Source organism: Marmota marmota, unplaced genomic scaffold (genome assembly GCF_001458135.2).
Source record: "Marmota marmota marmota unplaced genomic scaffold, marMar, whole genome shotgun sequence".
Taxonomy (NCBI): Eukaryota; Metazoa; Chordata; class Mammalia; order Rodentia; family Sciuridae; genus Marmota; species Marmota marmota.
The window spans coordinates 1,148,508-1,168,385 of NW_025999928.1; positions in this window are offsets into that span (position 1 = coordinate 1,148,508).

The following is a 19,878-nucleotide window of genomic DNA, read 5'->3' on the forward strand; positions in this document are numbered from 1 at the left end:
TTGGCACTAGGGACGTGAGGTGACTTAGTGTTCTTCCTAGGACTTCAGGAAAACTTTATTTTATTTGACCCAAATGGTAGTTGTAGTTTTTCCTCTCACTATGTTTTCTTTTGTGCATACTTTGGAGGGACATTGTCTCATTGACTGTAGGAGATTCAATTTCAATTGCCAGGTTGTCCTGGAAATGCATGTAGATTACTGGTGAGCTTAGCAGGCAGTCAAGAAGATTCCCACCTTAAAGATTCCCTACATTAAAGTGATGAGATTGGTTTGAATCCTGTAGAGTGTTCAACTGGATTATAAAAGCTCTGGGATGGTACTTGAGTGGGAAGGACTGAGGAAGTGGGAAGAAACCACATGAGCCTGGTTTGAGGCACTGGGCGGACTGACTTCTTTTTTTCCTATTTTTTGCTTTCATTTGAAACTTCAAGAAAAAGCACTTTTCCCCAAGTGCTTTGAGTATCGTGCAACCATCCAGATGACTTTGCTGGTGTCACTCTCATGATTTCCTGGCATGAATAATAATCATTCACAGCTTGCTTAAAACCGTCCCTCCCTGTTCTCTTTCTCTTTTTGTTCTGCTTTTAAAAATATTTAAGTATTTATTTATTTATTGAATGTTGTTCTTTTATGTACAGACTTCTAGGTTTGAATCTCTAGTAAGGAAAAGAGCATCTTCACTAAACAGGGAGATAAGAGGATAAGAAGGATATCCTGGGGGTCAGGCACAGTGACACAGGCCGGTCATCCCAGCAACTCTGAGGCTTGGCCAGGAGGATCTCAAGTTCAATGCCAGCCTCAGCAACTTGGCAAGACCTGTCTCAAAATAAGAAATAAAAGGGCCAGGGATGTGGGACTCAGTGGTAAAGTGCTCCTGGATTCAATCCCTAGTACCCCGGGGAGAGGGGAAGGAGAGAGACCTTGGCCTGCATTCTTCTTTCCTTCTTCAGCCACCACACTATGAGTTTGTTTTCCAGTCTTTTCCTCCTGCTCCCAAGCCAGCAACTTTATCCTCCAAGGAAACACCTTTAGTTTTGTCCTAATAGGGTTTCCACAGTGTGAAGTTGAATCTGGCAGGGCTTTGTGTTCTTTGGGAGGTCAGGGGCTTCATGTATTAGGAGTGAGAAAACATTTTATATTTTGAAGACAAAATCACCTAATTTTTAAGTGACATTAAGTTCTATGAAGTTTTTCTCTGCAGCTGTCCCTTCATCTCTGCCACAACTGCTGCTATTTCAGCAGGTTGGTTTGGTAGAAGCGTCCTTTTGGTCTTCTGCAGCATATTTCACTGTGGGACAGAGGTCTCCCAACAGAGGACATCCAGGGAAGTTCATGCACAGAGGTGGGGCTCTTGGGATGCCTCCTGAAGTCCTGGCTCCAGCTCCATATTTGTAAGGTTCACAGTATTTAATTAAAACAAACAATTTATAGTTAGCAATACTTTTTATTTACAAAGGCAAAATAAATTATTAAGAAAAAGATCCTCAAGACATCCTGATCTGAAGGGTTTCTACCTCTTCTGCATCCCACAACAGCCTTATGAGAGGAAATAACTTTCCCAAGGTTAAATGGAGGTAGGGTAGAGCTTAAAGTGTCCCCTTGGGGGTGATATTATTCTGTCAAAAACATGGGGACACCAATATTATTTCAGGTTATTATGATATATTTGACATCCTTTGTGTCTATTAGGTTTTTATCACTTAAAAAGAAGTCTTAATACATGGGGTCTTCAAGGGGGTATGGAAAAATATTAGCTGTAACAGTAGTGTGTGGCCCTCCAGAGGCACAGTTTATAATCAGATATTACAGTCTATCTGTAGTATTGGAATTTCATGAGAAGGATGGTTAAAGGAAAATAAATCTCCTTAAGAAGCCAATGATACCAAAAATGGTGATACCATTTTTGATACCAAAAATCTCCCGCTGCAGATTAACAAGCTGGCATCTGAAGTTCTCAGCATGGCTCCCTCAGGAGTGTTAGCAATATAACTCTCCTACAAATAGATAGTAACCATGTATCAGGCTTTGATTTAGTTCTTTAATGAGAGAAGCAGCAGGGAGACAAAAGCGCAGGTTCAGAGAGCGTTTGAAGGCAAGGGATCCGTGTTGTCCTTTGGGGGCATGGTGTCCCTTTGGATTGTCTGGTTAGATATGGGACTTTAACTTGCTACCATGCAGGAAAACCATGTTGGCATTGGGGTTTGCTTTTCTACTGGGCCAAAAGCCAAAGCAATGAATTAATTTCTGCAGGCTAACTACTAACCGTACAGGACTAAAAATTACTTGCAATTTTCTTGTGGATTATTTGTGATAATTCCCATCACAGGAGTCGGGGGGTTAGGCCAGCTTATTGGGAAATGTTTCACATGCAACAGAACATGAAGCAGCTACCACTCGGCCTTCCACAGGCGTAGTGCAGAGTTTTTCTTTAAGATGAGTGTGGATTTATGATTACTGTTCTTCTGATTATTGCTGATTAATCACCTCTGCTGGGTGGATTCCTGATCAGGCGAGTTCAGATGATAACTGCTCTTTCATATTGGCAATAATTTATACACACAAGGCATTGTTCTAAATAAATGGTTTACAACATAATTACACTGAATTTATACCATATGTGGTGTATGCATTTGTCAGGGTTCTCCAGAGACACAGAACCAATAGGATGTGTGTATCTTCGGGTTCTGTATCCATAGATTCAATCAACTGCGGATTAAAAATATTCTGTATGGAACATGTGTAGACTTTCCTTGTCACTATTCCCTAATCAATACATCACAACAGCTGTTCACATAGCACTTACATTATATTGGATATTCTAAAGAAATATAGATTTAAAGTATATGGAGGGCTGGGGATGTGGCTCAAGCGGTAGCGCGCTCGCCTGGCATGCGTGCAGCCCGGGTTCGATCCTCAGCACCACATACCAACAAAGATGTTGTGTCCGCCGAAAACTAGAAAATAAATATTGAAGAAAAAATAAATAAATAAAGTATATGGAAAAATGTGCATAGATTAAAAATCTGGACACCCTGTGGCCCAGGCAAGTTAACGTGTAAATTTAAACACTGTGGTATATATTATGAAAACTGAGGCTTTAAGTAGGGAAGTGACAAGCTCAGGGCCACATGATGGTGCCCTTAACCCCTCTCATGTCTGCCTTCTAAGGGGACACTGTTATTCTCCTGAGGGCTCAAATCCTCCCTGTTTTCTTTGAGGTCTTTCCTCCTGTCAGCATAAATCAGCCTCTAAGACTTTCAGAATGTCTCTCACCCCTCATTCTTTCCACCCCACCTATTCTCTAGTTCTTCCCATTGCCTGAAGTCATATTTCTGAGCTTGGCACTTGAGTCCCTATATATTCTGGGTTATCTTCTCTGAGTTCTATTCCCCCTACTCTCTCCCATGGCCAACTGAGCCAAAGCCATTGACCTGCTCATCTTTCCTCTCCTGCTTCCTGGACTTTCACTCACTGGGACTTCTTTTTCCCTGTGAGCCTTTATGAACACCCCACATATCCTTCAAGTTCTCACATACAGACTTCTTGGTTTCCCCACTTGGGTAGGAACCTATCTTTCCTAACTTGTCAGGATGTAGAGTCTAGTTTAGAAGCAGGCATTTGGGTCACAGGAGTTGTTTTCAAGGGCAGAAGAAAGAGGGAAGAGGGAAGATGGGATTAGATGAGCAAGTTATAGTATTTCACTGGGAGAGGGTAAGATTCATGTGGGGCTTAGGGGTGAAGCAAGGAGGGATTCTATATCCATACCCAATGCTGGCTCATTATAGAAAGCTTTCCCCTAAGGTCCTGGCAGTGTTGACTCCTCATCTTGTAGGCTCCCTGTGCCTCAGCTCCCTGCCAGGCACCACTTTTTGAATGCATTTCTTTGAACACAGCATGAGTCCTGCTAAACTGCAGTGGGAGTCTTCTGGTCCAAGCCAGGTCATATTCTTATTGGTATTGTCCAGACTCAGCATGATGTTTAGATACTTCACACTCAGTGGGATGAGTGGATTTGCTGTAGACAACGATGGATTTATAATTGATATTGTCTCATGTTGACTCTTAGAAACAGATCTGAGATGAGAATTTGTGTGCCAGTGATTTATTAAGGAAGTGCTCCCAGGGTGAAGGACAAAAGAGGGGAGGAAGCCATGTGAGGACCCATCTCAAGACCTGTTGGCCTCAGCATAATCCCGCAGGGAGCTCTGGAGTGTCAATTATATCTCAGAGTGATGCAAACCTCCAACCAGGGAGCTGGGCTCACATCTATCAGTTACTGATTAATGGTTACCCAGTAAAAATGTGGGGGAGCCTAGAAAGGATGGAAAGGTGGTGCAGCACCATGGTAGGGTTTGTCTTCACCAAAACCTGTGTTGAAATTTAACCCCATTGTGAGGTAGTAAGAGGGTGGAAATGTAATTGACTATGGAAGCAGTTATGATTAAACGAGGCCACGTGGGTGAGCAATGGGATGGTGGCTTTATAAAAAGAGGAGAGATCTGAACTAGGTCGTCTGTCTTGCCTTGGGACAGTGAATTTAGGTTAGGCATATAATTGAGACCAACCCCGCAGAACTTACTATGTAGAGTGTAAGCTCCACAGAGGCTGAAATTTGGTCTGCTTTTGTTCAGGGCTGTGTCCCTGGTTCTCAGCACATTGTAGGACTCTGTACATGTTGGATGAATGAATGAGAGAGACAGGCAATGCAGCACCATTTTCACATGCTACACTCCCAAGATAGTTTTTAGGAGTTCAAAAGTATAGTAAGATGCTACTGAGTTGTCCTGGAGTAATGAACTTTACAATCCTAAAAAAACTTAAATCTTGGATGCTTCTTTGCAGGTAAAACTTTGCTCCAGGAGCCACAGGTTTGTGAATTTCAGGGTTAACCTGGGGGACCCTCTACATCCTCTTGGCCCTGATGTACATCTTCTCCTCCTCTGTTGAAAACATGACCTTTTATCAAATTCTTTTTATGGAGGAAGTAAATAGTGTTGGTGTCTTAGTTTGCATTCTATTGCTATAACTGAATATACCACAGACTGAATAATTTATAAAGAATAAATGTTTATTCAGCTCACAATTCTGACAGCTGGGAAGTTCAATATCAGGTATATCTGGTGAGGTCTTTCTTGCTGATGGTGACTATGAGAATTTCAAGGGGGTCACAGGGTATGGTTAGAAAGACAGAAGTCCTAGCTCAAATCTCTCCTGTTATAAAGCCACAATCCCATAGGATTGGGCCCCACCCTTATGGCCTCATTTAACCTCAATTACCTTCCAAAGGCCCCCCTCCTTAATTAATTAACCATAATTGGATTAAGTTTCCACCCTTTTAATGCCTGGGGATTACATTTCAATATGAGTTTTGGTGAGGTCATTCAAAACACAGCAGGTAGATAATGGTGGGTAAGTGTTACATGGCTTCAGACCAAATTTTGCCCATGTAGATGTATGTTTAAAATACTTTTACAATCCGTTTATGCAACTTTCATCTATGAGTTCAATGAAACTCCAGTTCTCAGTCTCTGAAGCTGCTCCCACTACCCACTGTGTGAGCGGCTGAGAGGTACAGGTACAGCCATGGCCCATAAGTAGGGTTGACTCACTTGACAGGTATCATACAGCTGGAGTCCTCAAGCCAATGGCTGATAGAGAAGCCATCATGGAAGGGCTGGGGTTGTTGTTCAGTGGTAGAGCACTTGCCTAGCATGTGTGAGGCACTGGGTTCCATCCTTGGCACCACATAAAAATAAAAACAAATAAATAAAGGTACTGTGTCCATTTACAACTAAATAATATTAAACAAAAGAGAAGCCATTATGGAACAAGCCTTAGGTCTCCTAAGGGGAAGGGGGCCCCTGAATCCTCACTCTGTTCACAAGAGTTGGGCTAGTCTTTGCTGGTGCTGATCCATTTCTCTTGAATATCAAGGTTAGACATAATCAGATTCATGCTTATAAAAATCTGGTCTGGCTACTGCACATGAATGGATTACAGAAAAATCAGAGGACAGGAGGATAGACTACCTAGAGGTGACATTTATTAATATCACAATTTAGCAAATCCTTGTTATTATTTCCTTTTTATATCAAAAGGATATTTTTTAAAATTATTTTTTAGTTTTAGTTGAACACAATACCTTTATTTCACTTATTTATTTTTATGTGGTGCTGAGGATTAAATCCAGGGTCTCGCTCCTTCGAGGCAAACGTTCTACGACTGAGCCACAGTCCCAGCCCAAAAGGATATTTTTTTGAGCATCCAGACCATGCCAGACATGGGGACGAATGTTTTCACAAATGCTATTTCTTTTGAATTTCATGATGACTCTGACAGTCAACAGAATATGTGTACTTATGTATATATTGAAAGAATTCCCCACGCAAAGACACTTTGCCGGGAGAATTCCAATTTTATTGCAAAAAGCAGTGTGCTTATATAGGACTAAGGGGGAGATGGTAGGGTTTAGATAAATGGCAGGCAACCCGTTTATTGGCAAGTTCTTTCAGATATCAGCTCCGGAGCCCAGGAATTAGTTCTCATTGGGGCTAAGGTTCCCCGCCAGCGAGATTTGAAATTGGCGCCGGCGGGAGAGTTCACACGGGCGAGAACTTTTCGCGCCACTGCAGAAAAGAAGAAGGTAGGAAGAAGAGGTGCTTAGGCGCCATGTTGGGGTTTTTTCTCTGGGGTATGGCTGCCGTTTATACTTTTCCCAACATATATATTTTCACTTTCAAAGAGGTTGTTGCAAGAGAAGTTAGTGGCTTGGAGGGTGGAGTTGGAAGTGGTGAAAGAGGTGGACTTGGGGAGAAGAATTAGTATCAGAATCTGGGGATGTGAAGGAATGACACGAATCTCCACCTCACCCTTCATTTCCAACCCATCCCACATGACAAAGATTAATTATTATTTGAAAAACAGATTTCAAATAATTGGAGCATCTCATCACACCAGGACATTCTGTCTGAGAAGCATGGAAGGAAGGTGTGGAAGTAGACTGCTTGAGTTCAGGTTCTACCACCTGCTCTTGTGGCCTGGGGATGGGTCAGTTCCAGGTATCTAACCCCTAGCAAGGGGAGGTCATTAAGTCTGTGAGATCAGGCAAGGCGGGTGGCCACCAAAGGAGGCAGACTTAGAAGGACTGCCAAATGAGGCTTTATTGAGACTCGTCCAGGGCGGAACTTGATCAGACGGACAGAGTGGACAGGAAAAGGGTCTGAGGAGAAACCACCTGGGAACTTGACCGGAGTGGAATTTTATGGTTCTTACTGCAGGAAGGGAAGGGCTTGGGACAGGAAAAGGTGTTTTTAGAGTCCCTTGTCCCACTGGAGTTGGTCAGGCTGAACTCCAGGATTGGCCAGAAGATCCCGCTGATCCACAGGCATTTCTGTGGGTGCCTGATTGATGTTTCTTTCACGCACAGGCTGCTTTGTCCTATGTCACTGCCACCCACCTGACAAAGCCCTGGTGGGCTCACATCACAGAAGGGGTGTGTGTGTTAAGGGGTGTGTGAGGGCAAGGACACTTGTCATTCAGCAGGACACTCCAGGTACTATAGGGCTCTTCTCCAGGGTCTGGGCTGACTTTCACAACATGGCGCCTCTGCCTCTTGTTTCCTGTTTGTGAAAAGGTCAGGGAGTAGCCTTTACCTATACACAGCCTGAAGGGGGTAGCAGGCTGCTCCGTACAGACCTTGGTCCTGGGAGGCTGCAGGGAGGGAAGGACAGGACACAGCCCAGGTTTTGGGGAAAAGAAGGTTCCAGAATATCATAGGTCTGCTGGCCTCCATTTTGGAGAGAGTGTTCCTGTGGATGGACAAATCTAAAAAGGGTGACTTCAGCCCTGAGATATGAAAATTTGGAGAAGAAATCTGTTGTTTGGAGAAGTTGCCACCATCAAGAAAGCCTCACTTTCCTGGCAGGGCGGGCACAGGGCTTGGAGACAAGCTCAGTCTCTCTGCTACTACCTTAGCCTCCTTTCAAGTGTCTTGGACAATTTTTTTTTCTTTAACAGTAGAAACTGGGAGCAAGGTGGGAGGAGGCAGTGGAGCTCGGGAGAAAGGTGGTGGGAGAGGGGATGAAGTTGGGTGGGGCTGGAGGTGTGGGTGGAAGCTGGAGGAAACCCTTTAAAATGGTAAGAGTGAGGCTGGATTGCTGGAGGGGGATTTCCTTTCTTGAGGCAAGCCAGGCAGCTGGTAAAACACTCTCTAGATGCCCTGTGGGAGCAAACCAGGCACCTAAATCTCAGCTAGACTTGCTAGAGGCTCAGCTTCCCTTAAATCTTTCTAGGGGTGGAGAGAACTTCTGTGACCTAGGACTGTGTGGAGTGGCTCCCCTGTATCTTTTGGTTCATTTGTGGGCCTGGGGTGAACAGGTTTTTCTGTTCTCTATGCAAGTAGCTGTAATTCACAGGATGGATGGATCTTTACTCCACTGTAGAGGGTTGTGAATATATTTGCACATATCTCCAGAAGCAAATTGCTTAGGAAAGATGTCTGAGCCAGCTGTGCAGAGTCTAGTTGCTTAATATCAGCATGGATTAGTGGGTAGGAAGGCAGCCTGGGGTCAGGCCCAGCTGTGGAGGAAATTACCTTACAGCTGCAAGACAATGGATGAGAGATGGATGAGAACCAGAGACCAGGGTAGATGAAAGGGTTTCTGTTGAAAACCAATGTCAGGAGGGTGTGATCGGTTTCCATATTACAGATGATGTTGCAAATCTGTGGGTGCTGATAGTTAATGTTGAGTGTTATGCATGTGGGAGGGGTTTTTGGTAAATTGGTGCATCATAGATGTCCTTTTGTCCAACCTCCTTATTTATTCTGAGTCTTACAAAGATTAGTCTGATGTCCTCAAGTTTCACAGCTAGGAAGCTACTGAATGAAAATGAAATCTCAGAGACTTGGGGCTCTCAGCCTGTACCCCCAGCAGGTAGAATATAGAAACAAGTAAGGGGCCATCCATTGGCAAGCCACTTCTGTTATCAGGGCCTCAGTTTCCCCATATCTCTCTCTCTCTCTCTCTCTCTCACACACACACACACACACACACACACACACAAAGGGATAGTGCTAGAGTTTCATCTCTCAGATACTAATTCTAACATTTCACAATCCCAGATCCCTTTCCATTTTCTATAAAAAAATTATTTGATTCCTTAAAACCAAATACTGCCAACTAGTTACTTCCTTTTGCACATCATTGAAAATCAAAGAGAAAATTCCTGGGCTGATTTTAAACTGATCATTATCATAACAAAGAAAAAAGTTAAATGCCGGTCTGGTTGGGCACAAATCACGAGCCACTCAAGCAGGAACAAACTTTATTTCTGAACTCCCGTGAACGCCACCCACTCGACCTTCTCTGGGACACACCACACCAACTGGAAATCCCTCCTCCGGCACTTCCCCAACCAAAGGGAACTCTCCAGGAATCCCCCGCGGGAACTCCAAAGTAGCTGAGAACTCCAAAGTAGTGGCCCCAAGGTGGACAGCAGGGGTCTAATATACAATTGAATACACAGCTTAACATAACCATCATCATCTCAATGTCTCCCTGGCGTCACCTCTCAACCACTCCTTCTGGCAAAAATGCCATGTGTCATTCCGACTCGGCTGTGGCTCTCAGCAGTCAAAACTGTAATGCATCCAATTAGTTATGAAAACTATCACTTAAGGAAGAACCAGCTAATATTTTGGTTCTTTTCTTTATGAAGAAAAAATGTAAGTATTTTGCCTGATAATCTTCAAATTATTATTCTGATAAAAGAATTATAAAGTGTGGCACATGTAGTTCACCTAAATAAGTGTGAGATAGACCCACCTTATATGGACTAATAATATTTATAGCAAAACACATAGTCAATACATTTTGGAAAGAAATTTCAAATGCAAGGCAGTCCCCAGGTTAATTAGTCCACATTAACTAGTTTTTACTTTGTCTTTTTATAAAATTCATTTTTTAGTTGTAGTTGGACACAATATCTTTATTTCACTTATTTATTTTTATGTGGTGCTGAGGATTGAACCCAGGGTCTTGCACTTGCGAGGCGAGCGCTCTACCACAACCCCATCCCACTTTGTCTTCGTTTTTAGTTTAAAACTTAAGCATATAATCCCCCCGACACTTTTTGTTTTGTTTTGTTTTTGGTACTAGGGGTTGAATCTAGGGACACTTTACCCCTGAGTTACTTCCCCAGTCCTTTTTATTTTATTTTTTTAATTTTCAAGGAGGGTATCATTAAGTTGTCCAAATTTGCCTAGAATTATGATCCTCCTGCCTCAGCCTGCAGAGTTGCTGGGATTACATGTATGCATCACCATGCCTGGCCTTTGCCTTGTCTTCTATTGTATTATGGATTCATTATTATACATGGCATACTTCTTATAACTTAATCAAGTTGCAAAGATCTACAGAGGAAATTCCATTGCTTCCCTTGGACACCCGCTTGAAGGTTGTAACCATTTTGCCATTAGGTTTTATTTGAGTCTGTCCAACCTAAATTTCTCACTTGGTAGGAACATTTGGGCACTGTGGGCAGCTGAGGCTAAATCAGACATGACTCACATCATCCGATGGTACTCAGGACTGTTTAGAACTAGGAGTTGCAGAATTTGGCCTCAGATCTTAGGTACTGTTGAATCAGCCCAGACTTGTAGTAAATGCTAAGGGTTGGGATGTGGGAGCCATCACTGAGCACTTGCAAAGAGTCCTGTAGGATAAGAAAAAAGTGGGTGGGATGATGGTGAGAGCTATCTCCCCAGCCCTTTTTAATTTTTATGAAGCATTCAGTGGAGACCTCTAAGCATTCATCAGAATCAGAATCTATTTGGGCTTTACGACTTTTGTACCATGTGAATGTATATCTAGAAAAATAAATAAGATAGTTTTAGGAAAAGGAAGGGAAGGGTCGATTCTTTCACCTGCTCTATCACGCCAAGTCTTTCACCTAGTTGAGGCAGGTGCTGGGGAACAGGAAGGCAGCCTGCGATGACTCAGAATAGCCACTGGAGGGCAGTGGTTCACCTTGCTTGGCTCCTGGCAACCCGTCCTGTTTTAATGAACTCCCTGCTGTGGTTTCTGGGCCCCTCCCTCAAGGTTCAATTTATGGGCTTCAAGGGAAAATGTAAAATAGGATCCTGAGTGGAAAATAATGGCTGTAACAGATACCTTCTGACTCTTCCTTGTCTTCTTTCCTATTAGAATCTCTCCCAGTTAAGGGCTGCGTAGGGGCTGAATATCACCAAGGCAGAATCTCAGGGAGAAGCTGGGTGATTGGGACTCAACACCATAAGATGGGAAGAGCCAGGATAAGTCGATCAGACTTGGGTTCCCCGGAATGGTATGGGACCCCCAGAGCCTAAGCAAGTGTCTCGCGAGATGGAGATCTGGGTGTTTTTTTCTGGGAGCAGCTGGAGCCCCAGGGCCCATTCTATCTGAGGGGTCTCCTGGAAGAGCAGCTTTCCCCACCCAAGGAAGAGGGCAAGGCTGTGGGAAGTGAGCTGAGCAGGAGGGATGGTGACCTTGGGCAGGTTATAGGACGCTTTTAGGTGACGTTCCTCTTTTATGAAATTGGACGTGTGAGTCCACTTCAAAAAGTTCCAGAGCCTCCATTCTGGGGCTTCTGAATAGAATAAAACACAGATTTCAGGGTTCTGCTAATACTGAGTCTGTTCATGGTCTGGATTATAGTCCAGAAATCTGCATTTTTCCTAAGCTCCCTGGAGAACGGTTGAAGTTTGGGATCCAATGTCTGAAGATGCTATTTTGGGTTCTTTTCTTTCAGTGTGAAAATTTTGTGATTATTGTATTATGTGATAACTTTTTGTGAAGCATGCCGTCCTGGAATCCACTCCTTTAAGATGCTGAGTTGTGTATTTGCATTCATTTCCTCAAGATGTTGCTGGACCTTTTGGGAAACAGATTCTATGCCTGGGAAGGCCTGTCCTGACCTGGTCCAGTCTTTACCACTGACACAGTGTGATGTGTGAGGCCCGGTAATGGTGGATGACTTTCACCTCATGACCATGGGGTGCCTCAAGTTTAAACTTTGTTTATCCACTACCTAGGTTCAAGGTTTTGCTATAGTTTTTTCACAGAATCATATTTTCCTTTAGTATTTGCCTTTGCTGAAATATTTTCAAGTGAAATTCAGGATTCTAGTAAATCTTCCCACACATGGGACATTTTCTTCATAATATCCGTGCTATTTTCAGAGCATAATAATAACCTCTTGGTACATATTGAGTATCCCTAATATGGGAATCCAAAATCTAAAATGCTCCAAATCTGAAACTGTAATGTCACAAGTTGAAAATTCCATATCATGAATTTGTTTCATGCACAAAATTATCAAAAGTATTGCATTAGTTGGTTATATAGCTCAGTGGTAGAGCACTTGCCTAGCATGTTTGAGTTCTTGGGATCAATCCCCAGTACTGCCTTCCCCCCCTCCCCCAAAGTATAAAATTGCCTTTATGCTGTGTATAAGGTATACATGAAACATAAGTGAATTTTGCACTTAGAATTGGGTCTCATCCTAAGATATCTCAATATGTATATGCAAATATTTAAAAATCCTAAATCTGGAACATTTTTGGTCCCAAGCATTGAAATTAATCTCTTATATGAATAAAAATGATGCTCCATAAATCATCTAATTCTGGCTCATACTCAGATTTCTCCAGAATGTTTTCAGAAACATCTTTTTACATTTAGTTTGAGGTCTAGACTTTTGATATTATCTCCTAATATCTCCAACACATATAGTTGCAGATATGCCCTGATAGGACTGGATGTTTAAATAGCACATTTTTGTTATTATATTTTTTTAGCCCCAAACACAAAGTCTAACAGAAAAGTGAAAAAGAGCCACATGAATTCCAAGTTGGAGGGACCAGTTAGCAACCCTGTTCCCAATTTTAAGGACAGCTGTACATTCAGTGTTTTCTCAAACTCTGCTGTCATCACTCAGTGGAGACTGTAGACTTAGAATAAAGGCTTGTTAGCTCACTGATATGTGGCAAATTATTTAATTTCTCCAAGGTCAGGACATTTTAGCATCAAAAGGTAGAACTTTCTTGCCTCTAAAAAGATTCCCAGCGAACCATTTCTGTAGCCTGACTCTTTCCATCTATGCTATGAGCTGCTGGGTGTCCACACATGGAAACAGCCCTGGCTGGAGGCAGCCATTAACCTTCCCGTGAGTGCTCCAGCAGCTGAGGGCCAGGCAGACCCACAGTCCTATTTTTCCCTAAACCTGCTCATGCCAGTTCAACTTTTCATATGACCACATAATTTAATCAAACTGTAAATTGGTGAAATGTGAATGCCAAAGGAAATGGAATTGTTTCTACCTTCTCTAAATTGTTGAATGCAATATAAAGACTTGAAGCATGTGAAATGATTTAAAAAACCTGTCTTACGAATTAGGAGATGACTATAAAGGCCTGGGAAAAATGAGAAAAACCTGGTGAAAGTTTCCATTCAGATTCATGCATATGGGAGTTAAGCTCTCTCTCCATCTTGAAGAATGGAAACCAGAAATCATGGCCAATGCAAAGAGGTAGAGTTTCTGAAAGACACACCATGTGGATGCCAATTAGTGGATCTGTCTTTAAATGAAAGACTTGGTTCAACATCAAGGGCAGGGGGAAAAACATTCAGATGTATGTAATTAAAATTAATATGTAAGGTATGTATGTACCATCTTTTAGGATTCTATATTTCAACTTTCCTCTGCTAATTAACCTCCTGCATACAGGTACAGATAGTGTGAGTTATAAGAGTCATTAACTTGGATTATCATGAGGAAGAACTGAGGTAGATGGGTTTTCTGGTCAGGAATTGGATAACTATAAATTCTCATCTCTCTTCTTTCATTTTCTGAGAAACCGCAACTTCCTAAGATAGCTGTTTGTATTTCTCAACAGCTCTAGATGGTTAGCCCTTTTAAAGGCAGTTTGTAATTTCATTTGGGCCTGTATTTGTCTTTGGTTATACACAGAACTAAGGGCAGCTCTACACACAGGAAGACAGTCATCATATCCTTTGTGAGTTCCTCTCTTTTGATAACAACTGTTTTTTTTTTTCGGGGGGGGTATATTTTCAGGATTCCTTACTTACTTCTTTATCCACTTTTCTCTGGGATTGCACCATTTGACCTCTGTGAGACCCCAGATGATTGTGACATTCTATTAACGGCACTGGCGAACCATCCTCACTTTGCCTCTATTCTGGACACTCCATTTGGCTGAGCTGAGTCAAATGTTGCTAACTCAGGCTGCTTCCAACCTCAGCTTTCCAGGCCTTTCCTCAGGGCTGCTGTTGAGCCAGGCATCCTCCATCCTGAAATTCTACATTTGACTTTATTTCAGCCTGTATGTGGGAGGGAATTCATGTGCATTGCATTTCATCTTGGTTTGAGTCCAGTTTTCTAGCTTTGTGTTCCTTCTGTTTGCTATCTGAATTGAGTCATCCAGCATATTCACAATTTCTCCCAGTTAGATGTTGTTGACTGATTTGGTAAGCAGACTTTTGTAGTCTTTCCTCAAGCTGTCGGTGTATATGACTAGGCATAATGATGGGGCACATTCTGAGAAATGTATCAATAAGCAATTTCACTGTCCGAACATCATAGAGTATATTTACACAAGTCCAGATGGCTACAATATCACTAGATGATATAATTTTGGATCACTGTCACATATGTGGTCTGTTGTTATGGGGCATGACTGCACATTAGGCAGCAAGTGGATTGGGTCATAACTGAGTGACACATTATGAAGTTTTACTCCTTGCCCCAATTCATTTAAAATTTAATTAAACATATTTTAAATGTTGGCAATACTGTAGTGGGCAAACCAAAAATTCTACCCTTATGAAGCTTATTTCTTATTGGACATCATTTTGTCTAAAAGATCATGCCTCACATCCCATTTGCCTTTGTGCTGATTTGATTCACCTCACATTTCTTCCCCAAGGACAGCCAATTGAGCACTGACCATGTATTGAGCCTGTACTAGGGGTGAATTGACCCAGAACTCTGGCTCAGGTCTTCACCCACAAGATTGGCAAAAAAAACCTCATTATCATACTTTTGGAGTCAGTTCCTTCTCCTTTCAAGATTATCCATGAACATCTTGAAACATTTGCAGTCTAAAAGGAAATTTCTTGAAACTTCCATTTTCAAGCAGGGACCATCCCCCCACCCCTCCCGCCCAATCTTAGTGTTGGCCTGTGACTCTGCAGTGTTGTACCTTGCCACTTGGGGGCATCGCTGAGCAGAGTCTCTACCAATTAAATCCCATGGTCTATGCCCTGTAGGTCATAGAGGGGCCCTTTAAAGGAAGGGGATTCTTCTCCCTTTGTGCCTCAGTCAGTTCAGGGTGCTTCTGGGCGGGTTCTCTGGAGAAGCTCCTAGTTCTGGCATTGTCCTCTGGGGCTGATCACCAAGTGTGGCTTGGGGAACCTTCCCTTCTCTTTAGTTCTGGAATACTTTGGGCAGGTATGTAGAGAGATTGAGGAGACCAGGGTTGAGGTATTCTTCCTTCGCATTCTTTAAAATCTAAAGATTTATTGCACTCCATTCTTGAGGTAATGTTAAATGATTAAAGTCTTCCCAATTCTTTTTTTTTTTTTTTTTTTGTCTAAAGTAATAATCTGATTACTTCCTAAGGAGGGTGTTGGGTGATGAGGTGTCACATTTTGGGGTGCTGCTGACCACTGACTGATTCCCATCCAAGTAGTATGGGTGGGTGGTTAGTACAATGAGGATGGCAGAGATAGTGGTGAGGAAGACATTCCAAACCATAATGTATGAGTTGTCATTTCTTAGGGTTCACTAAGGAACTTCTGTGCATCTTAAATTATCAGTGGGGAAAAAAAAGATGTATTCTACACATTACCTTGAAACACATTATTTCATTTGATTCCCAGGATAGCCTTACAGGGGAGCATCATTTTAGCCATTTCACAGTTGAGGAAACAGGCTTAGAAGTGATAGGACCTCATTGCAAGTGAATTTGAAACTAGGAAATCTGGGCTGTGATGCCAGACTGAGGCTACCACTCAGCACTTCTCTACCTTGTTCCCAGGCTCTCATCAGTCTTGACCAGGATCTCCCCACACTGTTGTTCAAAGAGGATTGCTGGAGAGCTTGAGGGATCATCAGGTTTCTCATGAGCTGAGAGCTTTTGAAATGACTTGCGCTTCCCATTGAACTGCTGATTTTATCCTTGAAGTAGCACATCTCATTAATCCAGTTCCATAAGGGGAGTAGAAGCCTGGTAATGTGTTAGAGCTACAAGAGACATCACGGTTTACAGAGTTGCAGACTGAGGTTCAGGGAACTCATAAGACAGATGGTCAGTGAAAGAACTGATGGAGTAACCTGCTCTTCTCATTCCCTGTTCAGATCTCATTTCAAATTTGTTGATGACTTTTTCTTAGAGCTCTGTGCCACTCTTAGAATAATGAAAATTATTGAAGTGTTAAAATATACAGGACTCCTGGTTCTTGCTAAAATAGTGTAACAGGTTTATTTTCATGCTATCAACAGAGATAAAACCGGGCAAAATATTTGAGCAACTCTTTTTAGGCATCGGACAGTCGGACAGTGAACATCACTGGCTGTGAGTCTTCTTTTGTTTCTTTCTTTCTTTCTTTTTTTTTTTCATTACTGGGGACTGAGCCCAGGGGGCCTGCTGCATGCTAGGCAAGTGCTCTACCACCGAGCTACATTACCAGATCTCCCCTTTTTGAATTTTTGGATTTATTTTTTATTAATTTTAAATGTGTCATATTTTAAACACATTTTGTTTACCAACATAGGCAACTCACACGGGGTGAGTTTCCTTTCATACTGTCTATTTGCCCAAAGCATTTTCCAAACTGTAGGGAAGTGGAACTCAAGCAAAAGTGGCAGTCTTGCTGAGTAGAGGAAATGAAGACAGAAGTTAATGGATGCTGAAGCTGCTGGGACTTGCAGGTTTGAGTATCAGAGAGAAGGCAATTGAAGATAAATAATACCAGAAATCTGTTTAGGAATTTACTCTGGGTCCTTGGCAAATCTTTAGTTGAAGACACACTGAGTGAGACTCTGCAAATTCTAGCTGAGAGCATTTTGTAGGGGCCTGAGAGATGAACAGTGGTTTAGAAGTTGCATCTTTTACTTCTTTTGCGGTACTACCACTGAACCCTTTTTATTTTTTTATTTATTAAGTTGCTGAAGCTGGCCTTGACCTTGTGATCTTCCTGCCTCCAACTACCAAATTGCTGGGATTACAGGTGTGTGCCACTTTGCCCAACTTAAAAATTACATCTGTTAGAGATATCTTGGAGTTCTAATCTAGCCAAAGGAGAGCCATACATTATTTGAGACCCCAGGAAGTCTAGCCTCAGGAGGAGGGACTGTATCCTAGGGATTAGGGACATGCTGTAGTAAAGAGAGCAAAGCTGAATAGATCTGCCTAAAGTCAAAACCCAAGACTCAATAGAATCAAGATGACGCATTAGTAATCGCTTATCAGAACAAAATGCTGCATTTTTTTTTTAGAGGAAGACAACTCCAAAATCTCTGTAACATACCACTTCCCCAAAGCCTCCTTTTTTAATACTATCCCTGGGCATTAGGTTCCAATATATGAGTTTTAAAGAGGCATGTATATTTATATCAAAGTAGCACATGTTCAGACATGTGAAGAATCAAATTAAATATGCAGACCTTCCTTATAATTTGAAACCCTGAAGACTCTCCACATTGATTCTTTTTTTCTTTGGGGCATTTTAGCTTGACTTCAGTGACTAGTGGAACATAGAATGTCTGGGCTTTAGCGGTGGGATTGAATTTCTAATGTAGATTCATAAATTGGTTGTTTTTGAATTATTCTTGATGTCTTGGCTGGACTTTCCTGACCCGTGGTGGAAAAATGTGCCTCCATGTAGAAAGATTGGCCTCCCTAACTAGACCTCAGTATTCTGTGGGTCAGCTGAGAGATGCCAGTTTGAAATATGTCTAAGGGTTCCCTCTCTTAAAGATTGTCATGTGATCTGCCCACTGCAAGGGATTTTGTGGTATTGGGATGGGCAGCGGCAATGCAGGCCGTCAATATTATGTGTATTGCAGGGAGTATCCTAGATGCTATGAAACAGCTTGATGACTGATAATAAAATAGGAACAAACTGTCGTATTTGAGCGAAATTTGTAAACTCTTCAGAAGAAATATTTTTTAGCTCTTCAATTTATGACAAGAACTTACACATTTTGCATAGACAACTTCCACCTGTGTTGCATGTTCAGTTAATTTATTTTTTTTTTGCCTATTACAACTGATCTTTAAACTTTTTGATTATATAAGAAACTAGATAAGGTATGAAGAAAAATCATTGGCAGCCCTCTGCTTTTAGCTGTAGTTAGTGATCAGTTAGCATTTTTAGTAGAAACAGTCCAAAGGATAGATTTTTTTCCCCTTTCCTTAAAAAATAAAATTGCTTTCTAATCAGAAAGGAAGCAGAAGTAATCTTTTATTTTGATGACTATTGGACTTGGGGAGATTTACTGTTCTTGGAATAAGCACATTTATTTAATGAGGAAATAAAATCAACATTATTAATTATTTTAAGACAGGAAACATCTTGAATCATGAAAACTCTTAATTCCTGGGTCTTAATCTTTCTTCTGTTTTTAATGGCTGATGGCTCCTCCTGTAGAATTATGCTTCTGCGCCCTTGGAATGCTCTGTAGTTAATTAATAATTTATAGCTGGGTGAAGTGATATGCAGAATAGGAGCAGGTGTTCATCCCATGCTTTGGCTGCGAACATGGTCAGGGAGGTTTTCTTGGTAGAAAAGCTGAGCACTGAGGTAGCCCAGAGGCTAGAGGGCAGAGGCTCCAAGTGGAAGTCACACATGGCCAGCATCCTTTTAGTTTCCTAGTTTGCAGTTTGACAAGATGTCTCATGCAAGGATGAGATGGAATTTCCCGTACTCTGACTTTCCTTTGGATTGCACAGACTCCACAACATTTAATAATTTGAATCCTTGAGAAAAAGCATTTTCTTGAGCCCAGGAAAATTAGCATGCAGTTGAGAAATATATTTTAAACACATGAGCCGGACTCATTAGCTTTTCTTTTCTTCTGATTTTTGGGCTACTTCCATTTTTAGTTTCAGTAAATGAGGAATTTTTTAATGAGTTATGTGATATTTGCTGAAGGTTGTAATTTTGGCAGATGCTAAAAAGAAACAAGTTTTTTTTTTTTCTTTTCTCCTGCCTTTCCCTCCCCATCATCTTCTTATTTGGATAGCATTCTCAAATGGTTGGCCAAAACCAGCAACACAACTGGCTTCTTGAGATGGGCACCTGACAAACTGGCAGAGATTTCCAGGACCCCCAGCTTTCTTTGTTTTGAGCTTTCTCCAAAGAAACACAAGCTTTTCAGAAGGCAGAGTATTGTTCTCAGCAGGGGATTTTCTCCATGGGAAACAAAGTTTGAGGTGAGCTAGGAAGTCATTTGTCCTAATTCCTGTCTCTAGCAGACCAATACCTGGACATATAAGGGTGTGCAGGGTGATCTTTTCAACATGTAAAAATGGCTAAATCGCTTTATTAAAATTATAATGCTTGCTAAAAAAAGTTATACAACAAATAAAAAAGAAAAAGTCAAACACAAAAAATAAATACCCCCTTCCCTCAAATTTCACCATCTATGTGCAGGGATCAGCGAACTTTGCTATAAATGTACAGATGGTAAATATTTTAGCCTCTGTAGGCCAGACTGCCTTTGTCACAGCAACTCTGTAGTTGTAGCATGAAAGTAGCCTTGGATAATATGTAAAGAAATAGGTGTGGCTGTGTTATAAGCTCCAGATTTGGCCTG